General features: G+C 43.1%; 1 protein-coding gene across 4 annotated transcripts in view; it reads left to right on the top strand.

Moving 5' to 3' along the window:
- Window positions 1–4,308: 4,308 nt before the first annotated feature.
- The window catches only part of LOC136019230 (fibronectin type-III domain-containing protein 3a-like), a 46,286-nt gene continuing 36,160 nt past the window's right edge, over window positions 4,309–14,434 (top strand). For 3 of the 4 annotated variants that reach the window (XM_065689159.1, XM_065689156.1, XM_065689158.1), the window contains exons 1-2: window positions 4,309–4,414; window positions 9,425–9,528. The gene's annotated coding sequence lies outside the window, so the exon portion shown is untranslated. Of the gene's footprint in view, window positions 4,415–4,602; window positions 4,681–9,424; window positions 9,529–14,434 lie in introns of those variants that run through there. The other variant, XM_065689157.1, reaches the window with a different exon arrangement.

The raw sequence follows: 14,434 nt of genomic DNA, 5'->3' as shown, positions 1-14,434 counted from the left end.
GATGGTATCACCTATTTGCTTAGACAGTGTTCCTTAATGTTAAATCATTTCTACTGGTGATGACTTGCTTCTGGGGTTCAATGGCAAACAAACAGCAGATTCTCTGGAATAGGGATGAGTGCCCCTGTGCATAAAGAATAGCAGGCACGCTTCAACTGTCTGCAAGGGAATGTCCCACTCCCGATGCCCTATGGGCTTTTCCCCTTGTGCTTCTTTCAAAATGTACAGCACAGAGGGCTGTTTTGCTCTCGATGGACCAGATCCTCAGCTGGAGAAAACACTCCTGATTCCACTGGGGTGGATGGAGGGATGCCAACACATACTGGCAGCAAACCTGCTCCACTATACACTGTTTACTTTTGAGGATCTAAGAACATACACTTCCAACAAAGTGCTGTTTGATACAAGTTTGTTTGCTGGGTTGCCTTGCCTCAATCCCTCCTGAAGTGTACACAATCTTATTTTGTATATAAAAACAGAAAATGAAGTGAATATGTTCCAAGACCTTGTCTGCAGGTCCTAACAATTCAACAGATGGGAGCTCCGCTAGACATTAGTTAAAATAACCATAATCGTCATTATTATTGCTATGCAAGTATGGAAAATAAAATGTTTTTATTATGAGCTGGAACTAGAAACCAGAGCAGCTGCTAATCATTGTAAGCGGGCTGTTGGTTTGGAAGGGGGTTTGTGCATCCAGGTATTTACTGTGTCCAACTGTAAGCAGCAGGTTTTTGTTATTCAAGCCTTTCAAGCAACCTCCCTTACCCATGTTCCAATTGAAATATGACGTAATAGTGATAGTCCTCTTATCTCTCTTTTCTTGTCTTTCTTGTAAAAGGCTTTTCTTCTCAATTTCTTTAACATTTCCCCACACACACACTTTATTTTTATTAACCCAGAGCAGTCAAATTAGCAACCAAAAAAAGAACCAGAAATTATAATTCAGAAATTTTTAATGGAGAAATTACCATGTTCTTGGCACTGCTTCTTGCCATTGTTTTGTTAAGACAGACCCTCCTTAACTCTCCTTTTCCATTCCAGAGACTGCCCTTCCTTTATAAGCCCAGATTTCTTCCCATTTGTACTCTTTTTTCTCCCTCCTGACTCATTTCCATTTCCCATTTTGGCTGTTTCTTTTCTCTTTCCTTTTCCTTTCTCAGAATGTTCTCTGAACTTACATTCTGCTATTTTTAATTCCTTCTTCCCAGGCCTGGGTCCACCCGTGCCCCTGTGTGTGACACTGGTGTGTGTGCCTCTCTACCCTCTTCCTCTCTAGACTGAAAGGACAGTCTGGGCAACCATTTCCTCAAAATCAAGTTTTTCTAACCCAGCCATTCAGGATGAGCATTGACTGCTTTCGTTTGTGGAACCAGCATCACCACTGTCCTTGAACAGTCCCTGTGGCTCTCCAGGAATTTCAAAATACAGTTGAAGCTCCCCTTGGACTTGTTCCATGTTGTTCTGTAACTTCTGACCCATCTGATGGGGGCTTTTTTTCCAGGCAGTTTGATCACTTTGCTGCTCACACCAAATGCTGCTTCTGAGCAGCTCTGCTATCTGGAGCAGCCGCCTGTGTGCCTTCAGCCTCACTGACTGCCTATATAGTTTCCAGTTTCAGCTGAAAAAACCCTTTCCCTTACTGTCATTCCACAGAAATCCAAATGTAGAATGTAAGCTGCAAACATTCGGTCTTTTATTTTCCAGTGTGTGGGAATGGTTCTCGTACTTGAAGCAATTTCGGTTATAAAGGAGCCCTGGAGCTTGTGGAATGTGGGCAGGTTTTAGATCTTTCATCCTAAGTCTCACTAGCAGCTGGTTAGAACTCTAAGCTTTTCCATCAGACATGTTTGCTAGAATTACCACTGAACACCTTGCTAGGACATAAAGTATATTTAAAGTGTAAAATTAAAGGGGAAAAGAATTATTTCATCAAAGGCTGGAGGGAAAGAAAAAGGATTTTTCGGAATGTTAAAATATTCCATTATTACCTACAAAAGAATTCCTGTAATTATCAAAGCTGGGAGGTCTAATAGCCTTCAGTGCAAAGAATGCTCAGCATTCCCCCCCAGTGACCTTCTTTATTCGGGATATCACAGTACGCTTGTGATGGGGAATCAGACCTTCATATATCACACAATATCACTAGTCATAACTTTTAAGGTTTAGTTGGCAATGAATAAACACCGAGCCTACGAAGTCAAAATAGTCCTTGAGTTGCTCCAGTCAGCAGCAACATTCATTTAATGCAATGTATTTCAAATTTCCAAATCACAATCTGATGGGTCTCTTTCAGACGATCTCCCAAAAATTAAGTACAAATATTTCACTTCAGAAATGAAATCCCCAGGGCACTAGATATGCTTCGCTGCAGATTAGTTAGAGCCTGTGGAGTTATAAGATTCCTGAGATAGAGTGCTGAAGATTCCAGGAATTCTCTCAAAGGTGAACTTACTAACCAACCTTTTGTTTCTAGAGCACAACAATGCAGAAAGCAGGTCTGCATTCCCTGAGTCTCGTGCTGGTCTTGTCGTCTAACTTTTCTGAAGAGGTCACAAGCCTTAAATCTGAGCTGGAAGCAAAGAATTTCATTTTGGAATGGTCAGTGAAATGAAGAGCTAAGTATTAGTGACAAAAGCACGACACGACTCAAAACAGAGGAGCAGCTTATTTTTTCCTCTAAATCCTTTTCTGAAGATTTCAATCTATTTTATAGGCGAGCAAAAAGGGACAACACTTCAGCTAGTACTGAACACACAATCCGAGGATGATTGCATCTGGTTTTTCTCTCTTTGCTATCAATTTGCAGAGAACATATTCATCATTTGGTAGGCCAATAAGAGTAAAATTAATTGTAAAGTTACACGGAGTGGTTTTGTGGCATTTATTTAATAAGGTAAGCTATTAGTCGCCTAGAAATTCAGCAGACACCACCACCTCCAGCCTTCCTTAACACTGCTTCCTTATTTCAAAAGATGGATGGGAATTTATTTTAGTCCTGTTTAGCATAGGTTGTTCAGTATGGCAAATCAACCCCTTCCACTCGTCTCCAGGGAGAAATTCTCTCCCAGAAAGGAACAATTTCTTCTATTCATTATAAAATTTCCTACATTCATTAAAAAGTATACCTAAGATCAATGCAGGGTAAACCTGTGGCCATTCATTTTAATAGGTTAGTTCCTTTATATGTATATTGTCTAGCTTGCATGTATGTGTTGAGTTTGACCTTTTTCTTTTTAACTGCTGTTCCAGTGGAGCTTGGGTAAGAGCACAGCTGTCACATTCATTCTGTATCCCCGCTGAAGCTGACTTCCATGCTGCACGCCAAATACCCCTTAAATCACCTTAAAAAACATGTGCCTCAAAGCTCACTTAAAACACACTAACAGAATGCTTTGGTGCAAACCATGCAGTGGAAATAAGCTGAAAAGCACAAAATTTATTGCTGTATTAATTGCCAGAGAAAATGGATGTGCCAGGGGGGCTCTTCAGCTCATGCCGTGTTTATCAGCCTCTGCCCTCCATCCTTTTAAAGCTAGGTTTGGTGCTGCTGAGGGCTCAGGGTGGTCCAGAGATGGGCAAGAGTGGCTGTGGACAGCAGAGCTGCATGTCAGGATGCCCAGTTCTGTGTTTTGACAAGCTAGTGACATCTTGCCTTCCTCTTGGCTTTCCACATAAACCATTGGTGTAATACCCCTCACTTCTTACGGTCATCAGCATTAATGCTTTCTATATAATCGCACAGGATTAGAGTCTGGGGGTGTTGTCTTTGTGACCCATCTATCCCCCCTCAGCTGCAGCGGAGGAACTGACTGTGTTCAATGCACAGAACACCAGGCTTGCCCTGGTTTGGCACAATGGGGCAACAGAGCCTGCAGACCCCCCGGCCACAGTCGGGCACCCGTTCCTGTCTCACAGCCCGAGCGACCCACTGCGCTGCTGTGCCCTGGGGGGACGAGCAGAGCCCAGGCAGGACACCCGCGGCCAGGAGCCACCACCCCGGCGCACGGCCCGCAGACCTCAGGGGTCGCGGCCCAGGCTTCCTCCGTGGCGAGACAGTGGGTGCAGGCCGGCTTCCCACTCCGGCCACCGTCGCACCTCTGTCTACACTCCGTGCCACCTCCGTCACGATGAGCCACATCCCCGTCCTCCCCGCTCAGAGCACCCGCTCTGCCGCCCGGCCGGGCTGCCCCAGCCACCTGCGGGCTCGCCCGCCGCCCCCCCGCCTCTCTTTACGCGGGAGAGGGTGGATGAAGACGAAGATCATCCCGGCCTGTGGTTGGCGCGCCCGCCCGCCCCCGGCCGGCGGCGGCGGCGGCGGCGCAGGCGCAGTGCCCGCATTCCATCATGGCGGAACGGTCGGTTGGCGGTCGGCAGCGCCGGGGCTGAGGCAGGGCTTGCGGCGCCGCGCACGGTCAGTGCTGCTGCGGGGCCGCCGCGGCTCGGCCCGCAACGGGGCCAGCTCCCGGGGGCTTCCTCTGCGGCCCCCTCCCCGCGGGGCAGGCGGCAGAGAGCGGGCGGCGGGGCCGGGCCGGGGGAGAGCGGCGCTCCCCACCCAAGGCGCGGTGGGCAGTGCCAGGAGCTGGCGGCCGGCTCGACCCGCCGGCGGGAGCGGAGCAGAGCCCGCCGAGGCGAGGCGGGGTGGAAGACAGGCGGCGGGGTGCCGGCCCGTCTGAGGCGGTGGGGTGCTGGACGGCGGCCCGGGGATGGGGGGGACGGGGCCGTAGGGGAGAGGCGGGGGGTTCCGCGGTGTGGGGCGATAGAGAGGAGAAGCGGGACCCCGGGGATGGGTTAGGGTTTTTTTGGGGGGGGGGACTTGGCGCATGGGGCAGGACACGGGGAGGCAGGGCGAAAGGGGAGCCGGGCAGGAGGGGGAAGGCTGTGCGGGGTGGGCTGCCCTACGGACCTGGGGGGATCTGCTCAGGGGGACCTGGGGGTGCTGAGGTCGGTGCCCCGGAGGGAGGGGACACACAGACAGCTTCTAACGGGACAGAGCCGCCTCGGCGGCACGGGGTCGGGGAGGCGGAGGGTCCCGGAGCCGGGATCGCGGCGGTCCCGCTCGCAGGGCGGGGGTGTCCCTGCGGTGATCTGGCGGGCCCCGCCGTGCTTCCTCGTATGGGGTTAATGCCAGCGAGCTCCCGGGCTCGCTTTGCCGTACGCCCGTTCCCGCTCTTCTCCCAGCGTACTAATTATTAGCCTCTGTCTTTCCCCGTTCTCTGCTTTCCCTTCTGTTTCTTTGGGGAGAGTGAGGGGGTGAGATCTTAAGTCATTCAACCCCCCCTCTGCAGCTTCTCCCTCGCCCCCCCCCCCCCCCGCTCTCCCTCCTCGGCAGCCGGAGCTGCTGCCTGCAAATGCCACGTAGCCTTGTAGTTGTTCCCCTTGGCTGATCAGCAGCTCGAGTACGAGACACCTCCCCCAGCTCCTCCTGGGGTCGGGGCAGGGGGAGGTCAGTCCTGTCATCTACTGTTTGGGTGGCGATCATTTCTTACCCTCCCCCATTCTGCTTTGTCCCCCTCTGCCTTGGGGCAGCAGCAAAGGTGGGGACCCTACTGTGACCGCTTTTCAGCGCAATCCCATTTACTGCCTCTGACAAAAGGCTCTTGACTTCGGCTACGTGCTCTGGCTTTCCTAGGGAGGGCTGGGTGGGAGTCTCCAGGGATTCGCAGCCCCTCTGCTACCTCTTATTTGAGGCCCTTCAAGCGCAGCACATCTCGGTAATCTCGGGAAGCAGGGTAATAATGCATTGCTGGCAGGTGTATTTGCTTCCCATAGCAGCTTGCCCTCAGCTGGTTCCTCAGTTCTGTTTCTGTATAAAACTTGCTGCGCCAGCTTCTTGTTGGAGCAGTGGAAGTTTTTGGTAAAGATAATATATTTTTCTAAGTGAGGTTTCAGTTTGTATGCAGTCTTCAGATCTCTTTGAACATTCAGTCTTTTCTGTCCTGTGGTAGCTAGGATTTTAACATGGGCAGACTTTCCATGCTTTACCTGATGCCTCATTGTGAATATTGACACAGGGTATTGCTGCAGATAAGTTCTTCAGTATCTTGGTATGTGTATGCCTATGGTCTGCAGTTCCTAATGTTCTTCTCATGTATTTATCTTTACAACACTGGGTTCAATAGGGAAATACTATCTCAGTCACAGATGGAAAGACTGAGGCACCGAAATATTTATGGCCCAAGGTCACACAGGAAGTATGTGGTGAGGCAGGGAATTGAATCTAGATTTCCTGAGACTCAGATTAGCATTTTAACCAGGGAAGCATCCTCTGTATTTTAAGCCAATAAATTGACCTTGGAGTTAATATCCAGTGGAGAAGAAAGTACTTTGTTTTTTGTTCAGTATCTTTGTGAGTAAGAAGCAAAACCCGAGTTACTTCCCACACTTGCATTCCTTTCCTTGTTTTATGTAATTTGTATGTGAAAAAGGATAAGGTGCTAAAATAGGAACTATGTCGACTTTCTCAAGGCTCTGTGTGTGTGATGATGCATGTTAAAAACCAGCCAGCTCTTACACTGTCCTCTCGTCTAGGTCTTTTTACCTTCCTGTGTTTCAAATCTCTGAAAGTTTTGGAATGCTGTTGTTGACTGGGAAGAATTTGTTCTTTGCTAGGATCGAATAAATCCAATATTCTGTCCAGCTGAGTTGAAAGCAATCTATTTTGTGTTCATTGGTATCCTGGATCTTAGTTTGTGATTCACAGCAGCCTGTGAATAAATGGGACTTGTATTGACCGTCTTAAACGTCTCCTGGAGCAAGCTATTACAAGTTGTTCACTCAGTTGTAGGCTCGGTATTGTTGCAGCAAGTTTTTGAAAAACTTGGCCTGGAATTAAGCAGCCACTTTGACAACAAAATGGAATAACTTCAACTACTTGGGCTTTGTATCTGCACAGATGCATATTGCAGGCTGTGTTCATTCCTATTATATTAGGCTGGCTTAATTTTAGTTTGTAAAATTGGGTAGTTAATTTTACTACAATGTTTTTACTTGCCAATGGTTTTGAGAAACTGGATGTCAGAATAGTTCAAAACAATAACTCCTAGGGTATTCACCTTTAGAGAGAATAAAGATAACTTTGTCTACACAAATGCATTTCCTGTCATAATCCTTGATCACAAACTGCATCTTTCTTTGATGTTGTACTGAAACCAAATTTACAACAAAGTTGACTCTAAGTGTTCTATATAACACTCCTAATGGTTTTCTGTTTGAGTTTTTTTGGAGGCTGTCGTCTGCATCGTATTGACTGCCTGGGTTGTTACACTTATGCAAACTATCTTTCATCTTGTATGTTTATTCTTAGGAAAGGTTTGGTGAGTCCTTAAAACTCAAGATTTTGTATGTACCATGCAAACAGTAAAAATTCCAGCATTCTGCTCACGGGAGCCTGGCCTTGGCGAAACACCCCCAGGAGTGCTATGTTTGGGTGGTTCTGTGTGTGTATTTGTGCGCCTATTTGTATACCCATTGTTGAAAAAGGATTTGGAATCCCTTTGGGTGAATTTCAAGCAGATTAAAATACATGTTGTAAGCTTGGAAGACTGAAACTGACACTTTGATTTGATAACCTGCTACTTCCCTAACTTGGAAGGCTTCTTGTCAAACTGTAGGAGTATGGCTGTAACTCTTAAGAAAGTAGACAACTGGGAAGCACATTCTTACAATATTCTGCATCAAAGTCATAAGCTGATACGAAATATTGTAAGAATGCCTTCCCTAGTTACATGTTTTCTTAATTTCCTATCAACATTTCATTTTATCAGAGAAGAATTTTGAATTTATCTCTGAAAGCAGATGAGAAAGCCTTAATGTTAGTAATACTGCAACAGTCAAGAGAGTTTAGGAAAACAATTATGTTTCTCATTTCTAGTTTTTCTTTATCTCAAAATGGTTGGGCCTGAGCTATCAGTTTTTAAAATTGTGGTTGCTCTTTGTTCTGGTTTTGAGGCTGGTGAATTTCAGAAGTAACCTTTTCTCTTTTTTTTTTTCACCTGTTTTTACCAAGTTGTCATGAAGCTTACCAAGGTCAAGATGGTTAGTTTTCAGCTGTTATCTCTGCTGCAATCCAGACCTTAACTGAAAAGTTTTGGATTCCTGAGTGAGGAGCACACACTGAACTCTTTATTGCATTCTTGAAGAGCTTATTGTAAAAGCAGCGATAATTTATTCTTTCAGTGGTGCTAACACAATCCTTTTTGTGTATTGACCAGCAAAGACAGACCGCTGGCTCAGAGCCCTTAGTCTGTTTCAATCTTAATGTAAATCTGCTGCTGTTCCCAGTATCTTGATTGGTGTAAAAAATGTCTCCGTTTACTCAAGATTCACTTTTCCAGTGTTGGGGCCTGATGCTTTATACTATCTTCACCTATGTCTTATTAAAAGTAGTTAAGGAACGTTTATTAGGCTGTGACTTCAGAAACATCTGCAACTTCAAGATAGTATCACCTTTCTGAGGAAAATAACAATGGATGTGCTGTGTTTGCAGGAGGAAGCTGTGAGCTTCTGCTAGCTGGCTCCGTGCAAAGTCAGCCAGCTCAGTCACTAAATTACCTCAGTGAGCTACAGGGCAGGGATTTCTTGGAGTGTTCCAGCAAAAACTGCAGAACATACCTGCCTGTGCCTTACCTTTAGAAAAACTATATTGAGGATTGGCTAATATTTATAAAGTCTTGCTGAATTTGGAGAACTGAAACTGTGCAATTTGTAATCCTCAATATACGAATCACTAAGGAATTGCAGTTTTGTTCTGGATATAGTAGCTTGAGCAAGGTGATGATTTTTACATTATTAAATATAACATCTTAAATGGCTTCAGTGACTACGGAGGCTGTTCATTGCCTTCTCCTGGTGGTGAAGCAGTTTCTAGAAAGAAGGTGTGCTGCCCCGTAACAGTAAACCGATTTTATTTTCCATATTGTACAATTTATGTCTTTTTTTATTAACCTTATCAAAGGAAAAATATGTGTGTGATGATTTAAATTTGTTGTCTATAGAGGAACTGAGCACTGAGTAGATAAGTATGTAGAAACACTTAATACCCACAGAATGGGCTTCGTACGGGAGCCATCTGCAGTGTTCAAGTTACCTTTCACTAATTAGATCATAGCTTAAGCAACAGAGTGTCTTTTGCTGGTATTAGGTGCATTAAATGCATGTGCAGTGTTTCCCCAGTTGTCAGGTTTTGCCTTCTGTACATACTGAATGAACACTAGAAGGCTGTGTGAGGTCTTCTGGTCATTTCCCAGTGGAGTCTTCCTTGAGGTTTATTTGCTGATTCTAGTGGAGTTAATCATTGGCTCTTCTCTGATGTCTCTCTTGCTGTTTTTCTGAGTGTAGGTTGTTTTTTGCACCTTCTTTTCCAGACTTTATGCTTGCCAAGTCACTAAAAAGAAAATTACTATTACTTTTGTCTTGTCTGCAGGAAGAAGACTGAGGGACGGTACAGCACATTGCTCATACTACAGCAGGCACTGACCGTGTAAGATTTATCAACAGGAGCACATTCAAGTCAAGAGAGTATCAACGGTAATTACACATAACTTACTGTTCTTCCAGATTTTGTGAAGTATTTTTTTCTTGTTAAGTCTCTTCGTAACACTGTAAGGTGAAATAATGTAAAGGTATGACAGATTTCTAAACTTAAGACTCTTATTCTTTTTTCCTGGAAGAAATTTTTGGTAATTCAAGGGGAGGAAGAACAGATTGAGTTATTGAGCTAAGAAGAGGTTCTGTGTTTCCACATAAACGTTACTGACTTTGTAAGGTAGCAACCGTATCTCTATTTTCATGCTACTTGTTCTGTTTCTCTTCCCTCCACCCCCTTAGCTGAAGTTTTCTCTTGGAGACTTGCGTAATTGGCCTTTGGATGAAGAAAGTAGATTCTGTTTTTAGCGAAATGCGTTTCCTGCATAGAAAACAGTTCAAGTGGGTGGCAGAGTATTGATTAAGTGACCAGCTAGGTGGCCTCACTCAGATTGTTTTTAGTTGGAGCTCATGGGATTGAGTTCCTCAGTCATTGAACTTACCAGGTCATGGAACTGACCAGCTTGAAAAGCAGAAAGAAATCTCTCAGAAAATACTGTCACAGTATGGCACTTGTGAGAGCAAGAATTCTCCAACGTTATTTTTTTAAATAAAGATTCCTCTGAATTCTTTTGATACACGAGACCATCATGAAACCACAGCAGTTGCATTCTTAAAAATACAAGTAGCCCAAAGTAAAGATGAGTTTTAGAAGCTGTTGGCTACAATAGTGTGTTTTACATGGGAGAAGAATAAGCAGATGCATTATAAAGTATTTGTGAACCAGAAATCATCTTTTTGACATAAAGACACAAAGTAGTTGTTTTCATTCTTTTGAAGGGTTGATGTGAGCATGTCCTGAAGACCGTTGTCAGGCTTTTCCTCAATCAGAACATTCAGGTGTAGAACCACCTGCTGTGCTGGTGGAGGTCTGTCTGTCTAGTTTATTCGTATATTTGAATTTGTGTTTCACTATCTGGCTGTGGATTAGAAAAGAGCAGTTGCTAATACTGCTCAAAATGAGTATGCATTGATACTACACAACTATTACATAGTTATTAATTAACCCTGTCCTTTGACAAGGTTTTGATCACTGGGTTTGTGATGTTGGCTGCATATAGCTTACAGCAGTGTGTTCTTTAGCCTGATGTGGCTGCTGCCTTGCAGAAAGCAATCACTCATCAGCTGTGTTAGGGGATGGGATTGCGGTTTTTCATTGCATCACAGCTAATGTGCTGCTTATTGAATTGAAAGGCATCCAAGCAGATTTTTTTTTTTTCTATGATGGGACTATATTTTTCCTGAAGTTAGGTCCCCTGTAATGAAGAAATAGTTTTCATGTTGTGAATACGCACCAAAATTCAAGTGTAACACACTAGTTTCAACTTTGTGAAGAGCAGTTTAACCCACGCCCTTTCATGTTTGGTTCACAACTGTATAACACAACAGAAGAAATCAAGTAAGGAACTGAATGGTAGCTCATGGTTGTAGAACAGAATATGGTATGAAAATACATAAGTAAATACAAAATGAGTCTTTGGGAGAAAAGTTTGGTCAGCACTTATTTTTATTTCTGTAAGAAATCTAAATGGTAAGCATGTTATATTCTCCTGGAGTTGCATAGGTATATTGGGAGGGAAATTGTTTAGCCATGTTAAATGCAGGTTTATAAAATTAGACGAAGTGTTTTTATCTGCTGTTTAATGCTCTTTATTAAATAGCTTCAACATTGATAGCATCAGTAGCTTTCAGTTCTGTATGAAGTATTAGTGTTCTAAACTAGTGAAGATCAGTACCAGTAATGTATAACCTCGGGTTCGTCATACAATAGTTGAAGGAGTAAAGGCAGCCTTTAATGTTTGTCAGGATGCAAGGGTCTGTAGTACTCTCTAAGTACTTGTAAGATGGTACATATTAGTATTGAGCAGAATAACTGTTTTCATCAGAAGGATTAACCTGTTTACCAGTGCATAGATTTTTGTCTGTTTCAAAATGTCGGGGAGGATGATTATTTAGAAGAACTGTTCAGTTTTGGAAGATGCTCTGTAAACAGCTTTTTGATATGTTGTAAACTGTCATTTTGGTTTTTAATGCCTTGATTTCTTAAAAGAGGATCTTTATAAAAACACATATAATTATCACCCTTACATTCTTCAAAACTCATAATTTCCACTTATGCTCTTATGTTAAGATGTGTTTACATCCCCAGGCATGTAGCGGGTTAACTGATTTACCAATAAATACTTAAAGTTCAGATATAGAAGCAAATTACTCTAGTGTGTGCTCTGCATCAGCTGAACTGTGATAAATGGTTACATGTGTGTTCCTGGCCTGTCACAAATGCCGGGTGAAGTGTGCTTGCTTAAACTGCATGTGTATGATCTCATACTTGCTTTTTCCCTTGCATTTTCCATGAACTAAAAAAATGCACGTGGTCTGTTACCATGAGACTGCTCAGATGTGGTAATTTAAGTAATTTATTGGTGTGTTTTAGCTCTTGGTTTAAGTATAACCTGTTTTAACTAGACTAATTTGATCCGCTGGGCAGCTAAAGCATTACAGCTTGAACCTCTTCTCATGTTGCGCAAAGAAAACAGTCTTAAGTTTGTATATCAAAATAATTCTTCCTTGCTTGAAGTTTGCATAATCTCTTACAGCTTGAAGAAATCCTTTGCTTTCCCTGTATTTTTTATGCTTGTTTTTGACGTCATGTTTTATGAGAGAGTTCTTAAATTAAAAGCTTGTTTGTGTCTGTACGTTGATGGGGTACATCAAGCGCACTATTGATCTGCAGAAGCAGGTTGAGTCTGAGCTAGTGGAAAATCAGACTTTCCTTTCTTTAGTGCCTAAGGAAGCCTAATACCTCCTTGTATTAGTCTGGTGAGGTCCTGATTTTACTTCTGTTGTGTTGCATATGACAACTGACTGGTCTTGTGGTAGGCACCCTTTCCTGGAAATAACATTATTACTGTTGGTTTTAATAATATGGGTGATTGCTCTCTCTCAGGGTCAAGTTTAAAGTAAATAAACTATTGTTCAAGATTTGGAGTGCAGGCATTTGGAAAATAACTCTTGAATCGCATCTTGATTGTATCATGCCAGCTGTACCAACTTTGTGCATGTGTCTGACATCCCATAACACTCTCCAGTTTAATTTAGGTCAGATGTTACCCAGATCTGGCTCTAAAAAGGTCGGAGTTTTAGGGCTTCCCTGGCATAATCCCAGGAGGTGTGGTTGGCTGCGTTGTGTGCCACGTTTGGTGGAAATACATCACGTAGGGCAAAGTAGCTCAGCCAGGCACAGGGTGCACTTGAATTTGCACTTAAATGTGCGCTTTGCTGGCAGGTCCTCAGCCAGCTTGTACTTGAAGGTTCTAAGAAAAGCTTTTAAAAATACTTAGATATTTATTCCTTGCGATGAACCAGGTTTTCTTCTCCATGTAAGGAGGAAACTCATATGAGCAAGGTGCTATGGAGTATTTGTTTGTGTTGCAGTGGAGTTGTCTGCAGATACAGTAGCTATGTCTTTGGATTGCTCCTAGTCTTCAAAACAGAACTTTTTCCCCTGGAATTGAAGGAGGTTGGTTTAAAAAAATGGGCAGAACTTGCTTCTTTTGAGAGGAAGTTACCATGGTTTCAAGCTTATGTTACACTTCAAGACCCAGTTTGTCCCATAGGGAAGAACTGTACTTACTTCTCCGGATGCTTAACCTGAATATCAGAATCTTGGAACATGTGTAGCTCCCTGTAGAAACTTGCAGTTCTCATCTTGTAAATCTTGGCATGGTTTTAAACATTTTGCTTCATCTGTTCTGATCTGTAATTACTTAAAGGTGTAAACTCCAGCTACCTTTTTGCTGACCAGTTCAGATTCCTCTGTGGCTGTTACTGCAATATCACCAGTACATGTTTTCAGGTACATAGCAGTGCTCTTGAGAATGTAGTGTTGTCTTTCTAGAGTATTTGCATAGAAGTACCCTTGGAGCTTTCCAGCTGTTCTTTACCACAGTTCATGACTGCAGCCCGAGTCCTGTGAGAACACTGTCACTGCTTTTGTTCTTGCAGGGTTTTCCTTTCTCATATTTTTATAGGTTTTTTTAATTTCCACAGTGCTCTACTTCTTGTGGCTCTGATCAGAAGTGGTTTTGGAATTACTTTTCAATGAACCTTGGTGTATGTGCTTCCACAGCTTGTAAGTGGTTTAGATAGATGTTTGGGCATAGAATTCCAGTAGTATGTTGTTAATGTGTAAATAAACTGGTTTCCTGACTGAAAAAACAGAACAGTGTTTGGAAATTCAGGGGGCACAGTTTCACACTTAGAAAATAATGTTTGAAATAAATACATTGTTTCATTGCATTCATTAAAAGCTATATAAGCGTGAAAATGTTATGCTTTATGTAGCTTTAGGACATTAAAATGAGTGCTTGTGCCAGAACATGTCATCTTCCTGGCTGGTGGAAAGAAGCAGGTTTGCATTTAACATTTTTCTTTTTTTTTTTTTTTTTTTAATAACATTGAGACAGCTGGAAAATTTCTTAATCCTATTATTTTTTTGAAGTTGAAATAAGAATGAAACACTTTAAGGGCTCAGTCCTTTGAGGTGTTCAATTCTCTTGAACACTTCTAGAAGCAGGAATGGGACCTTTCAAAAGGATCTACTGGGTTTTGGTTTATGGGGCTGCTCTCTTTGGAAGCAGCACAGAAGTGCTTAGGATACGATTTGCTTTTCTGGCAATAAAAGTAAAGACATAAAATAACTAAAACAATGAAGGAAAATATTTGTCTAAAAGTAATGTCATGTTTGTGTTATAGAAACTGTTAATGCAAACTTTACAGGCCTCATAAAGGGATAATTAAGAGGACAGACATGGCCCTAATGTGCTGATGAGCATATTGTTAAATAACA

The sequence above is a fragment of the Lathamus discolor genome, chromosome 9 (genome assembly GCF_037157495.1).
Source record: "Lathamus discolor isolate bLatDis1 chromosome 9, bLatDis1.hap1, whole genome shotgun sequence".
Lineage (NCBI taxonomy): Eukaryota > Metazoa > Chordata > Aves > Psittaciformes > Psittacidae > Lathamus > Lathamus discolor.
The sequence above is the reverse complement of the archived record's forward strand: the minus strand, read 5'-3'. Positions and strand labels throughout refer to the sequence as shown.